General features: G+C 31.1%; 1 protein-coding gene and 1 non-coding gene across 6 annotated transcripts in view; both read left to right on the forward strand.

Moving 5' to 3' along the window:
- LOC100141873 (GRAM domain-containing protein 2B) overlaps nt 1-15,236 on the forward strand; it is a 79,581-nt gene that overhangs the window by 16,012 nt on the left and 48,333 nt on the right. The window lies entirely within an intron of this gene.
- Nucleotides 3,498-5,290, forward strand: LOC107398782 (uncharacterized). The gene is made up of 3 exons (XR_010334900.1): nt 3,498-4,515; nt 4,561-4,818; nt 4,866-5,290. It is a non-coding gene; the product is annotated as an uncharacterized LOC107398782 (transcript).

The raw sequence follows: 15,236 nt of genomic DNA on the forward strand, positions 1-15,236 counted from the left end.
GCTTTACGTTTATACGTCTATGTGTTCTCTCAGTCTCTTATTTTTGCTTATGTGTTGTTTCCTTACTTTTTCTACACTTTTTTTCATAGAAAAATTGTTGCCGTGATCCGGGTTCGAACCCCGACCTCCCGCGTCGCAAGTGGCGCTTATACCACTGGGCCACCAGGGTCCCAAGTACTGACCGGCTTTTGCAGATATTTTAACACAAACTTTTTAAATAAATCAACATTACAAACTATATAATTGCAATAATTCGTCTAAAACGGAAATATATTCAGTTCAAAAGTCGGCGAATTAGCTCGAGAAAACATTTTCTTCCACTTTTTTTCAATTTAATTCTCAAATTTTCACCAGATTTCATCAAAAAATACCGGGCGTATAAGTTGATTCTACAATTTTAAAATTGTTTTTACTTTTTTTGTGACTTTCAGCACGTTTTTGACCGAAAATGGACATAATTTCTCAAAAAATCACCAAATTTGTGTATTTTCTAGTCAAAAATAGTGGACGTGCGCAAATCCTACGGGATCGCAGTGGCCATGATTTTTATTAACAATGTTTTTCGGGACTTTACTAAACAAACTCAGTTAACTAAAAATTTTTAGAGATAAATTAAATATTTTCGTTTATTTTTTTATAATTTAAGAAGTAAGTCATCTAAGGATTCAACGCTAAAGTTTGAAGTTATGTTTCACCTTGACGTTCATCTCTTTTTCTCTCAAAACAAAAGCTATTTTTCCTTTATTAGGATGTGTTTTTACGTTTACAATTTTTTGCCTTTACGTATTTTACCTTTTGCCGCATTATTTTCTTATTTCTGTCAGTTTTATGCTCTGCTTTACGTTTATAAGTCTATGTGTTCTCTCAATCTCTTATTTTTGCTTACGTGTTGTTTCCTTACCTTTTCTACACTTTTTTTCATAGAAAAATTGTTTGCTCTGATCCGGGTTCGAACCCCGACCTCCCCTGTCGTAAGTGGCGCTTATACCACTGGGCCACCAAGGCCCTAGGAACTGACCGTGTTTTGCAGATATTTTAACACAAACTTTTTAAATAAGCAAATTACAAATAATACAGAGTGGTCCTCGAGTAATAATGAGAGTGCAAAGCTTAACATTTCTGCATTTTTTTTTTCAAGTAACTAGTGAACTGTTTGAATTTTTTGGATTCAGGAAGTCCTACGATTATAATCCTTCGTGTACCTAATTTCTGTTTTTTTTGACACGCAAATCAGGCTTTTAACTTCCTAAAAATCCGTTCTCAAGACATATATAAAGTAATTATACTTCTGAATTTACTTTTGAAATAATCCATCTCCTTATTACCAATAACCAACATCGTATGCAGCTTTGCCAACTAGAAAAAAATACACCCTGTATATCTATGAAACCATCGATCGTTCATCATTGCATCACATTTTATGAAATTAGATTAACAACCTCATAATCTGCTTTATCCCTAAACCAGTGCGAGTTAATGCAATTTTCTCAAGTCTGACTTTTATCCAATTGTGTAAAGTCTGTTTGAAAATTGGGTCAAACCTTAGGTTGGTAACTGAACTGATACGTATTTGAAAAAATTCTAATCAATAGGTATTCTATAAGATATATCCTACTTGTGTAAAGTACATCTTGGTTTAAAAAAATGATTAAATAATGACAATAATTCAACTTTCAACACTCTTTCTTGAACACCCGGTATAGAAGACAAAATTAGAAGCTGGTAATTGCTTTTTTAAGTGGTGAAGGCGTAAAATTTTATAACTGATATAAACAAATGGGTATTTTAAAATAACATGTGAGTTATCTACGTTTAAAAATTAACATAAAAAGATTTAAAAAAATGGGGGTTATTAAAAGACTCACCCTCATAACGTCTGCAATTAGCCACCACTTTTTTTATCCACTTAAACAACACAACACGTAAATAACACATTTTTCCAATTTTTTTTACAAAAAATGGATTTTTTAAAGACGCCATTTTTTATTTTTGCACTGCCGGTAATGTAGGCAACGCTACGCATCAAAGAAACTTGCGGCGTTTTTTCTCAGGTTATGTAACAACTTTTTATTAACAAATGCAAAAAAATTGTTAATTAAAATGAAACAAAAACGATTGTGGGGTGTTTTGTGACCAGTGCCATGTTTTTGAGAACATTTTACACGTTATCTTCATCATGTCGTGACTTTCGTCGTGGGCAAGTTGGGGGAACTACCAAACATTACGAATGTGCAAAAGTGTAGATATTGGACACATGTTTGCAGAAAAATCTTTCAAAATGGTAATAACAGTGAAGCCAGCAGCCGCAGTTTACGTCCAGGTATGTGTTTTTCGTATTTAGGGGGAAAAACATACAGGGGCTATTCTGGACCAGTTTTTTGTTAAATTATAATGTTTTTCGTTAGGTATGCAGTGTTAATACCACTCACACTCTATTACGTGTTGTATTCATTGTTAGGGGTGACTTTAGATTTTACGAAAAAACGAAACACTTCGCTTTTTCTTTATAGTAGGCCATGAAAAAATTTTGGATTTTTAATTAAAACTATGAAACTTGTATTACCCAACAAGTATTTATAATTTAATGATTTTTTTAACCCTAATTAATTCAAAAACAGCATAATAAATTTTTATTAGATCAAATTTTTGCAATTAATAAAAATTATTTGTTTTTATATTTAAAATGGCAAGCTTACGTTGTCATTCTATTTTCCAATTTTAAACAAGAAATGTCGGAAGAAGAAAAATCTTATTAATTGTATGATTGCGTATCAATAAAATTTTATTTTACAAAAAAATGTCAATCCAAACACCAAAATCAAATTCCATCTGCGGTAAAAAAATACACAACATTATCAACGTCACCTACATTGCACTAAATCATAAAAAAGTGGCATCAAGTGGTAGTGACACATCGTTTGCAATTTTCTGCACATTTTTTATGTAATTAAAATCTGCGACGCTCGTATATTTGTTCAATTGAAAATAACTTTAACTTATTTTTATAATTTCACATTTTTTACTTTAATAACCGTTCACAAAATTTCTAGATTATTCACACCTTTTATGTGAAATAATATTTCCATCGCCAACTACTTTCAATTATTTTAAATATATTTTTATCAAAAATATATAAAAACATCAAACCATATTTATATTGTTTCGAGTTCAGAAAAAAAATAAGCTTTTCGAAAATGTCATGGCCAACTATGATTCTCATTTAAAAAAATACAACTTTGTTATTACAGCTAGACGAATGATTAAGAAAAATTACTGATAACATTATTAAATTCTCTGTAAAAAATTGCCTCTATAACGTCTTTGTTTCAAATGTGTATCTTTTATATTAAGGAAGATTTAAAAAATAAACTTTTGTTTATAAGTCGAAAACAAAAGACGAGAGCGAGATGCGGTTTTGACCAAAATTATTCTCTCAATATTATAATAAAATAATTTCTAGAATAGGAATATTTTTTTACTTTTGCTACGAGCTTTACAACCTAATAGTAGAACGTCCAAGACCGGTAATCACCTTTTTTAATATTGATCAAGTCTTAGGTAATTATTCTAATGCGACTTGATAAAACTTATGCCATTTAATCGTCTACACATGTCTTTATCAGCATAAAATTTTAAAAAATGACCCGAGTTATATAAAAGCCGGTCACTAGATTAAAACATCAATCGTGGGTGAAAATGGCCCACAATCCAAACCTTTTCGAGTTAATAAAAATGTTCAAAATTAGAGACCCTTTCGCAATATTAAAAATCATCCTAAAAGCTGAACCTTTCATTCTACTTAAATGGTGTTTTATCGACTTGAGTTACCACAAGTTTGTAAAAATCTGCAACGTGTTGGCACTAATTATTCACTCGGTGTATTTCGTATTCGACGTTTTGTACACAATTGAGAATTTCTCGTTGGATTTTTTGCTAAAATACAGCTCATCCATGTTGATTTATATTTATGTAAGTCTGAAGTCTCACATGGAAAATTTCACAATGATTACAACAGGTTATAACTAACATGGTTTTTGCCATGGTTATGGAAAAATACACTCTTGAGATGGTAAATTTGTCCGAGTCTGAATTTTGGCCGATGGATTTCGCTGGTAAACGGATGGAGGCAGAGATTGGCCGAAATTATTTAATGACAAGGATTGTTTATTATTTTCTTGGGGGCGCTTTGTTGGCGTCAATGCTCATTTTGCTCCCGTTTTTTGGCGATTTGAACGACTGGTTGTTGAGTTCGCAAATGTCGGTGGATTATTTCGGAGAGTGGTCAGTGCTAGTGGACTTGATTCTTTTTTCCACTGGGCCTATGGTGGCACTTAGCGAAATTCGCGCCCCTGCTGTATTTCTCTACGGCATTTACAAAATCGATTTGCAGATTTTTCTGCTCAATAAACTAATCGTCCAACTATCGCACGAAAAAGCCAGGGATGATGCCAAGTACCAGAGGAGAATTTTCGCAAAGTTGCGGCAGTTTACCAAACATCATGCCAACTTGAAAAAGTTAATTTCCCTTCGAAATGAATTAATTTAATTGGTTGGTTGTAGATGTATGAGGGGGATTTCCGATATCATGAATCTGTCAATGCCGGTGTTTGTTTTTATAGGAGCCCCTGGTGTAATTTCAATTATGTATTATTTTCTTTATGTAATTGTCGAAATTGTTTGTTTTTTTTTGATTACGAATTATTTCAGAGTCTTGATTCTGCAAGCACTATTACGAAAATTCGGTCAGTGTATGTGGCCGTGTTCACAAGTGTTATCGTGGCCACGTTTGCTCACGCTGGTCAGAAAATCAGTGACAATGTGGGCAATATTTGTGGCGTTATTTTCAATACATTTGCACTTTTTAGACAAGTCTTATTTTCGATACTTTGACCACTTGTCCGTGGAATCTTTGGGATAAGAGAAACAGAAAGGTTCTTTTAATTTTTATGGCGAATTCTGTAAAACCGATGACTTTTTCGGTGGCTGGGATTACGGTGGATTATCAGTTTGCGATTAAAGTACGTTATGGAAGTTGGGGTTTTGTAATGTTTGAATTGTTTCAGATGATAAAACTTAGTAGTTCGTATGCTTTGGTCTTGTACCAGCTGAAAAATCAGTATAATATGAATTAGTGGATTTTTTGCAATCCTGTTCAGGGCATTAGCTTGTAGGATGGAAATTAGTGTGCTATTTGAAATAATAATACTGCAAGTTATAGTGTTTTATTTTTTATTAATATTTTGTTTAAGTTACAAAGACAAAAAAAAGTGGTTAGCTAAAAATGGTGGATGCGCCGGGAAATTGTTTAAAAGTACACAGTAATGTAGTTGGATTAAAGTCAGTTATATTATTTTGTTTATTATTATTATTATTATTATTATTATTATTATTTTACCAGTGTTCAAATTTCAAAGATTAAAATATTGACAAAGCAGAAATGGTGGATGCGCCGGGAAATTTTTTTATGAATAACTGGAAGCCAGTTATATATTTTAATTAGGGTAAGGCTACAGCTTATTATTATTATTATTATTTCGCATTTCTATTAAAATAAATATTTTTTATTTAGTCATTAAGAGCAAAAATTTAAAAAAAAATGGTGGATGCGCCGGTAAAATATTTAAGTAAACTAGACACAGTTATGAATATTGTAGTTGGAGTAAAGTTAGTTATATTATTTTGTTTATTATTATTATTATTTCACCAGTGATCAAGCTTCAAATACAAAAATATTGGCAAAGCAGAAATGGTGGATGCGCCGGGAATTTTTTTTTAATAAGAAATAGAAACCCAGTTATATATTTTAATTAATAAAGAGCTTCAGATTATTATTATTATTTCGCATTTCTATTAAAATAAACATTGTTTGTTCAATCATTAAGAGCAAAAATTTAAAAACAAAAAATGGTGGATGCGCCGGTAAAATATTTAGGTAAATTAGACACAGTTATAGATATTGTAGTTGGAGTAAAGTTAGTTATATTATTTTGTTTATTATTATTATTATTATTTCACCAGTGTTCAAGCTTCAAAGACAAAAAATATTGACAAAGCAGAAATAGTGGATGCGCCGGGAATTTTTTTTTAAATAAGAAATAGAAACCCAGTTATATATTTTAATTAAGGAAAAGCTTCAGATTATTATTATTATTTTGCATTTCTATTAAAATAAATATTGTTTGTTCAATCATTAAGAGCAAAATTTTTAAAACAAAAATGGTGGATGCGCCTTTAAAATATTTAAGTAAACTAGAAACAGTTATAAATATTCTAGTTGGAGTAAAGTTAGTTATATTATTTTGTTTATTATTATTATTATTTTTCCAGTGTTCAAGCTTCAAAGACAAAAATATTGACAAAGCAGAAATGGTGGATGCGCCGGGAAAAGTTTTTAAAAATAAATAGAAACCCAGTTATGTATTTTAATTGGGGTAAAGCTACAAATTATTATTATTATTTCGCATTTCTATTAAAATAAATATTGTTTGTTCAATCATTAAGAGCAAAAATTTTAAAACAAAAATGGTGGATGCGCCGGTAAAATATTTAAACAAACTATGCACAGTTATAAATATTCTAGTTGGAGTAAAGTTAGTTATATTATTTTGTTTATTATTATTAATATTTTTCCAGTGTTCAAGCTTCAAAGACAAAAAAATATTGACTAAGCAGAAATGGTGGATGCGCCGGGATTTTTTTTAATAAGAAATAGAAACCCAGTTATATATTTTAATTAGGGAAAAGCTTCAGATTATTATTTTTATTTCGCATTTCTACTAAAATAAACATTGTTTGTTCAATCATTAAGAGCAAAAATTTTAAAACAAAAATGGTGGATGCGCCGGTAAAATATTTAAACAAACTAGGCACAGTTATAAATATTCTAGTTGGAGGAAAGTTAGTTATAATATTTTGTTTATTATTATTATTATTTAACAGTGTTCAAGCTTCAAAGACAAAAAATATTGGTCAATCAGAAATGGTGGATGCGCCGGAATTTTTTTTAATAAGAAATAGAAACCCAGTTATATATTTTAATTAGGGAAAAGCTTCAGATTATTATTTTTATTTCGCATTTCTACTAAAATAAACATTGTTTGTTCAATCATTAAGAGCAAAAATTTTAAAACAAAAATGGTGGATGCGCCGGTAAAATATTTAAACAAACTAGACACAGTTATAAATATTGTAGTTGGAGTAAAGTTAGTTATATTATTTCGTTTATTATTATTAATATTTTTCCAGTGTTCAAGCTTCAAAGACAAAAAATATTGACCAAGCAGAAATGGTGGATGCGCCGGGATTTTTTTTTAATAAGAAATAGAAACCCAGTTATATATTTTAATAAGGGAAAAGCTTCAAATAATTATTATTATTTCGCATTTCTATGAAAATAAATATTGTTTGTTCAATCATTAAGAGTAAAAATTTTTTAAACAAAAATGGTGGATGCGCCGGTAAAATATTTAAACAAACTAGGCACAATTATAAATATTCTAGTTGGAGTAAGGTTAGTTATATTATTTTGTTTATTATTATTAATATTTTTCCAGTGTTCAAGCTTCAAAGACAAAAAATATTGACTAAGCAGAAATGGTGGATGCACCGGGATTTTTTTTTAATAAAAATTTTTTTTTTTAATAAGAAATATAAACCCAGTTATATATTTTAATTAGGGAAAAGCTTCAGATTATTATTATTATTTCGCATTTCTATTATAATAAATATTGTTTGTTCAATCATAGGAGCAAAAATTTAAAAACAAAAATTGGTGGATGCGCCGGTAAAATATTTAAGTAAACTAGACACAATTATAAATATTCTAGTTAGAGTAAAGTTAGTTATATTATTTTGTTTATTATTATTATTATTTAACAGTGTTCAAGCTTCAAAGACAAAAAATATTGGTCAATCAGAAATGGTGGATGCGCCGAATTTTTTTTTAATAAGAAATAAAACTCAGTTATATATTTTAATTAGGAAAAAGTTTCTATTAAAATAAATATTGTTTGTTCAATCATTAAGAGCAAAAATTTAAAAACAAAAATTGGTGGATGCGCCGATAAAATATTTATTAAAAAGTAAACTAGACACAGTTAGAAATATTGTAGTTGGAATAAATTCTGTTATGTTATTTTGTTATTATTACTATTATTTCACCAGGGTTCAAAAACAAAAAATATGGGCAGCTCAGAAATGGTGGATGCGCCGGGAAAATTTATATAATAATTAGAAAGCCAGTCATATATTTTTATTAGGTTAAAGCTATTTTTTTCTAGTAATTGAAAAATTTTTGATGTGTTATTCTTATTATCATTTAATACAAAAATTTGAATCTTGAGTTGAAAGTTGAATCTGTTGAGTTAAATTAAAAAATATCAGCTACAGTTGTTGGGTAATGGATTTTTATAGCTGTAATAGAACTGACAAGTGTTAATAAAATTTATTTTAAACCTGTAAAGCCAAAATTTATGTTTGTTGTCAATTTTTAAAATGGTTGCAAATCAGTTTCACTGAAACGTCGTTTTCAGTGGCAGTTAATGAAACTGTTGATGTTTGTCCAATTGTTATTAATTGATAGATTTTCGACGAAAACTGGGTCAGAACTGAATGCTTTGTTGCATTAACTCGTATTTAGTGTTTGTTAGGTAGTTTGGCTGGTATTCATATTATCATATTAATTTTACGCTAAAATAACATCGACTGGATCTGGAATTTACTTAAACAAAAAGTACCACAAATGGTGGATGCGCCGGGAAAGTCCGATGTCAGTTTCAGTTTCTCATGTTGTAGAGTACTAACGCGTATGAAACACTGCTTCTCAGCAACTGAAACACATCACTTAAATTTGGAAACAGCACAAGTTATCGTTTTTTTACAGCTAGAGCTAAACTATAGTTGAGGGTAAAACCAGCAAATGCGATCGTATAAGGTTGGAAAGAATTCGAGAGAAAAATTGTCAATGCTTGTTTATTTTTCTTGTTCCACAGGTACCAGGGACAGTTTACCAACGTATCAAAAATACGCCCTGTCTGAAACACAATATTAAAAGTTTGACAAAACCTACTCACTTCTTCGCCAAGTGCTTGGCCAGCCTCGGCAAACATGCATAAAATTTGACCACCTACAATTAACAAAATACACAAACGAACTTTCAGTATGTTACTGGTGTCATTCTGAAAACTCTGATTTTTTTCGTAAGTTGTGATTTTTTGAAGCATTTGGACTTACATATACTACGAAAAATAAGAGATAAATGGCATTTATCGAGCCTAGGAGAAAGTACGGTGGCATTAGTAACTGTACGATTTTCATAAGTTTATTAAGCCACCTGTAACAATTATTTAGACGCATAAAGGCCACTTTTTACGTACAGTTTTATCTTAATATGGTGTTCCACACACAAGCACAACTCTTTGTAAATTCGTTCCTGGTAATCGTCCTGGTCTATCTTTTTCACATTGTTTAGATCGTCGAGATCTTCAGAAACTTGGACAAGTTTGTGGTTGATTAGCATTATTTGCATGTGGATTTGCAGAATACCGTAGAGTAGAATGCCAGGTAGGCGTATTGCCGAAAAGGCAATCATTGGAAATATGATAAAAGTGCTAAGATAGTAGATAATTTTCAAGCGAGTTTTCACATCTTCTACTAAAATCGGGTCGTACAAAAGCCACTCACTGTGGTCTCCCCACATCGGCAGCATGACAGTGGCCATGAGCGCAAACCATGCAAATATAGAACAGTAAATAATGTTCATGACTTTGGCACGTCGAAGGATCAGTTTTTCCACTTGTGGGCCACAAGAATCCACTGCCCACATGGAAAACAACGCTTCGGCTATTAAATCTTTTATCTCGTGTTCGATCAGCATTTGCACCGACATTGACAGTATTGTCTACAAACACAGGTTATTTTTTTAGTCGTGTGTTTTCGCTACTTACGTAAATTCCTAACGCGATTCCGGAACCGTATTTTAAAATTAGTTCTTTACTAAAATTTTCTTGCATGTAATGGATTTGTGTTAAGTGGAACATTACAATCATTGTTATGCAACAAATGTTCAGACGTTTTACGACGTTTGAGTAACCGAAGTCGATGCAAATTTTGAACAGGTAATAGTACGGGAAGTTTTTTACCACTTCTCTTTTAGTCGACATTTTGTACTGGTTCCTTGTAATGGTTTTTTATGGTTTTATATCGAATGAATTTGATTGAGTCTTTTATTTATTAATGGATTCGACTGTGTGCATTTTTATTGCTATCAGCTTTAATGGCCCTCTTTAATGAATTATTCTAAATGGCCGGTCAATACACTAATGAACCTAATTAAATCTTAAAAAAATATGTTTTTTTAAAACTGCAATATTTGCAGGAACAATATTTATAACGAATAATGATTGCAATAATTTACGTAAAACACAAATACATTCAGTTTAAAAGTCGGCGAATTCGTTCGAGAAAACATTTTTTTACACTTTTTTTCAATTTAATTCTCTAATTTTTCACCGGATTTCATCAAAAGATACCGGGCGTATAAGTTGATTCTACAATTTTAAAATTGTTTTTACCTTTTTTGTGACTTTCAGCACGTTTTTGACCGAAAATGGACATAATTTCTCCAAAAATCGCCAAATTTGTGTATTTTCTAGTCAAAAATAGTGGACGTGCGCAAAGCCTACTGGATTCGCAGTGGCCATGATTTTTATTAACAATGTTTTTCGGAACTTTACTAAACAAACTCAGTTAACTAAAAATTTTTAGTGATAAATTAAATATTTTCGTTTAATTTTTTTATAATTTGAGAAGTAAGTCATCTAAGGATTCAACGCTAAAGTTTGAAGTTATGTTTCACCTTTACGTTCATCTTTTTTTCTCTCAAAACAAGAGGTATTTTCTCTTTATTAGGATGTGCTCTTACGTTTACAATTTGGCGCCTTTACGTACTTACCTTTCGCCGCATTATTTTCTTATTTCTGTCAGTTTTATGCTCCGCTTTACGTTTATACGTCTATGTGTTCTCTTAATCTCTTATTTTTGCTTACGTGTTGTTTCCTTACCTTTTCCACACTTTTTTTCATAGAAAAATTGTTAGACCTGATCCGGGTTCGAACCCGCGACCTCCCCAGTCGTAAGTGGCGCTTATACCACTGGGCCACCAGGGCCCCAAGTACTGACCGTCTTTTGCAGATATTTTAACACAAACTTTTTAAATAAATCAACATTACAAACTATATAATTGCAATAATTCACCTAAAACGCAAATACTTTCAGTTCAAAAGTCGGCAAATTAGCACGAGAAAACATTTTTTTCCACTTTTTTTCAATTTAATTCTGTAATTTTTCACCAGATTTCATCAAAAGATACCGGGCGTATAAGTTAATTCTACTATTTTTAAATTGTTTTTAACTTTTTTGTGACTTTCAGCACGTTTTTGACCGAAAATCGACATAATTTCTCCAAAAATCACAAAATTTGTGTATTTTCTAGTCAAAAATAGTGGACGTGCGCAAAGCCTACTGGATTCACAGTGGCCATGATTTTTATTAACAATGTTTTTTGGTGCTTTACTGAACAAACTCAGTTAACTAAAGATTTTTAGAGATAAATTAAATATTTTCGTTTATTTTTTTATAATTTAAGAAGTAAGTCATCTAAGGATTCAACGCTAAAGTTTGAAGCTATGTTTCACCTTTACGTTTATCTCTTTTTCTCTCAAAACAAAAAGTATTTTCCCTTTATTAGGATGTGCTCTTTACGTTTACAATTTGGTGCCTTTACGTATTTTACCTTTTGCCGCATTATTTTCTTTTTTCTTTGCTTTACGTTTGTACGTCTATGTGTTCCTCCCTTATTTTTGCTTACGTGCTGTTTCACTTACCTTTTCTACACTTTTTTTCATAGAAAAATTGTTGCCGTGATCCGGGTTCGAACCCGCGACCTCCCGCGTTGAAAGTGGCGCTTATACCACTGAGCCACCAGGCTCCAGATACTGACCGTCTTTTGCAGACATTTTAACACAAGCTTTTTAATTCACTCTTTTAGTATACTTTTTGTAATTTTGCTACAAAGTGAGATTTGTTATTTATTCGTTCATTAAAACTTCTTTATTGACTTTATTGTTTATTTGCGTATTTATGAGTAGATATTGATAAAAACAGTCAATTCAATTCTTGGTTTTTATTTAATTACATTTCCTAAATGTGAGATTTTAAAAATGTTTGTTCGTTTTTTCTATTTAGTGCACATTTTATTACATCGATATTAGTTTCTCATATTGTAAAGCACTAAGGCATATGAGGCACTGCTTTTCAGCAACTGAAACAGATATACAATTTTTGAACCACATTTTCCATATTCATTCATTTACTCCAACTGCGAAACTATAGTTTAGCGTTATACCGGCCAATGTGATTGTAACAGGTTGTAAAGTATTCGGCAGAAAAATTGTTAGGGCTTTTTTATTTTTTTGGTCCCACAGATGCCACGGACAGTTTACTAACGTATCAAAAACACGACTAGTCTAAAAAGTGAATTTTTTGTTAAAAATTTAAACAAACTTACTTACTTCATTGCTGAGTGCTTGCCCAGCTTCAGCACCCATGCACAAAATAAGGCAACAAATCATTAAAACAACACTCATACGAACTTTAAGAATGTTGCTAGAATCGCGAAAACTCTTAAATTTTTTTGTTATTTTTTGTGATAACTAATTATTTCAACTCACATAGACTGTTGCAAATAACAATGATATAAAAATTGTTGACCCCATGATAATATAAATCGGCATTAGTGACTGTACGATTTTAACTGGTTTTTGGAGCCACCTGTAACTAATTTTAGACACAGAACAAGTAAATAAGTCATCACCTTTTAATAGCCACATGGTGTGCAACACACAGCCGCAACCCTTTGTAAATTCTTTTCTGGTAGTTTTTTTGGTCAATCATTCTAACATCGTTAATACCGTCCAAACCGCCAGAAATCTGGACCAGTTTTTGGTTAATTAAAATAATTTGCATATGTGTTTGTAAAATAGTGTACAATAACAGCCCTGGTAGTCGGATGCCCGAAAAAGCAACCACTGGGAAAGTGGTGAAGTAAAAATAATAGGGGATTTTCCACCACGTTGCGAAAAATTCTTTACAAATTCGGTCGTACAACAACCATTCACTCTGATCGCCCCACATTGGGAGCATCACAATTGCCAGAATGGCAAACCAAGCAAACATGAAGTAAAAAATTGAGTTCATAACAGTGGAGCGTTTGAGGATCAGTTTTTTGATTTCCAAACCACAGAAATCAATTGGCCACATTTCGGAAAGTGCCTCGTCCATTAGTTTTTTTACGTTTTGTTCGACCAAAAATTCAAACAACATTGTTACGATTGTCTGAAATTGTTTTTTTTTTGGGCATAAAAGTTCTTGATACTCACGTAAATTGTTAATTGTATCCCGCATGCGTACCTCAGGAGCAGCTCCTTGCCAAAGTTCTGCTTGATGTAACCTATTTGCGCTAAGACATTCAATAAATTAATTATTATACAAAAAATGTTTGCAATTTTCATCATTTTGGAATAGCCGACGTCCAGACACAGTTGTAAGAGGTAATAATAGGGGAAGCCTTCCAACACTTGTCTTTTAACGAACATCGTGTTATTACAGTAAGCTGAGCTTTTTTCACGTTTTATATGGAATGGGAGTTATCATTTATTCATTTATTTAAAATACGATTTCAGGCGGTTGTTTTATTTTATGAAATTTAATGGTCTTGTCCTTTAATCATAGACAAATTCTAAAATAAATTAATAAATTACTAGTTTCCAAAAAATAAATAACTATTTATATCCATTAGAAAGGAGGCAACGTAGTATTTTTATTTAAAAAACTCTAAGCTTGCTTGTGAAAAACGCTGTTTGTTTAGATGTGCCAGGTTGACTCCAGATTTTTGTAAATATTGCTTATTTTTAATAGATTGAAAAAAAATACTAGAACCTACTTCAACTTCACTTCTTCTTCTTTGAATTCTTCTATATTTAGTACTTATAGTACTAATTTGTTTGGGCTTGATTTTGCATCTTGTAATTATTGAAGGTATTTTATACAGAATACTCAATAATTTTGTGATTTTTTTTTAATTTTTTTTGGTTAATTGTGGAGTTTTTAGTATAGTGCAGATTTAATTCTTCATGTTGTAAAGTGCTAGTTTTCAGCAACTGAAACAGAATTGTAGTGTTTTTAATCACACTTTTGATATTTATTCATATAAAGGAAATTTCATTGCTTTGAATGAAGTTTTTGTTAATTTGTTTTTGGTTTTTAGAAAACATTGGAAAAATTTTTCGAATTGTTAATATTGTTTACAAACATAATACGCCTACATTTATTTTATTGTGAAATTATTTAGTCATTTTTAGTCGTAATAAAACAAATAATAATATATTGCTGCTTGTTTTCGGCTAAAATATGGTGGATGCGCCGGGCAAATCAAACAAGTTTTATTTATGATTTTATTCGTAACTGAATTTTTCAATGTGCTACAATAATTGTGATTTCCGAACAATAGAAACGTATAGATGACAATTGTGTTGTGGTTTTTACAGCTTTTTAGTTTTTCATGTTGTAAAGTACGAGAGCGTATGAAGAACTAGTTTTCAGCAACTGGAACAGAACAGTAATTTTTGGACTTACACTTTATTTTTCTTACAGCAACAGCAAAATCGTAGTTTAGAGTAATGCCAGCTACTGAGATACTATCGGGTTGAAAAGAGTTTGAAAGAAAAATTGACAAAACTTTTTTATTGTTTTTATCCCACAAATACCACGGACAAGTCAGTAGTGTATCAAAAACACCACTTGTCTGTAACAAAATTATTTGTAAAAATTCACCAAAATTCACTTACCTCATCGCTCAGTGCTTGACCAGCTTCTGCAAACATGCTTAGGACCAGGCAACAAACTATCAAAACCACACAGAGACGAGCTTTGAGGATATTACTGGCATTTTGCAAGCCCTTAATTATTTTTTTTGTAATTATTTGAAATAATCAAAAAACATTTCAACTTACATCGCTTGCGAAAAACAAGAGGGAAATAAAATTCAAACACCCCAGGATAATATACAGTGGCATTATTGATTGTACAAGCTTCAGAAACTTGTTAAGCCACCTATAACAAATTTACAATCACAAAATCAAAATTTTCAGCGACGTACTTCTTTATCTTGCCATGATGTG

Source organism: Tribolium castaneum, chromosome 7 (genome assembly GCF_031307605.1).
Source record: "Tribolium castaneum strain GA2 chromosome 7, icTriCast1.1, whole genome shotgun sequence".
Taxonomy (NCBI): domain Eukaryota; kingdom Metazoa; phylum Arthropoda; class Insecta; order Coleoptera; family Tenebrionidae; genus Tribolium; species Tribolium castaneum.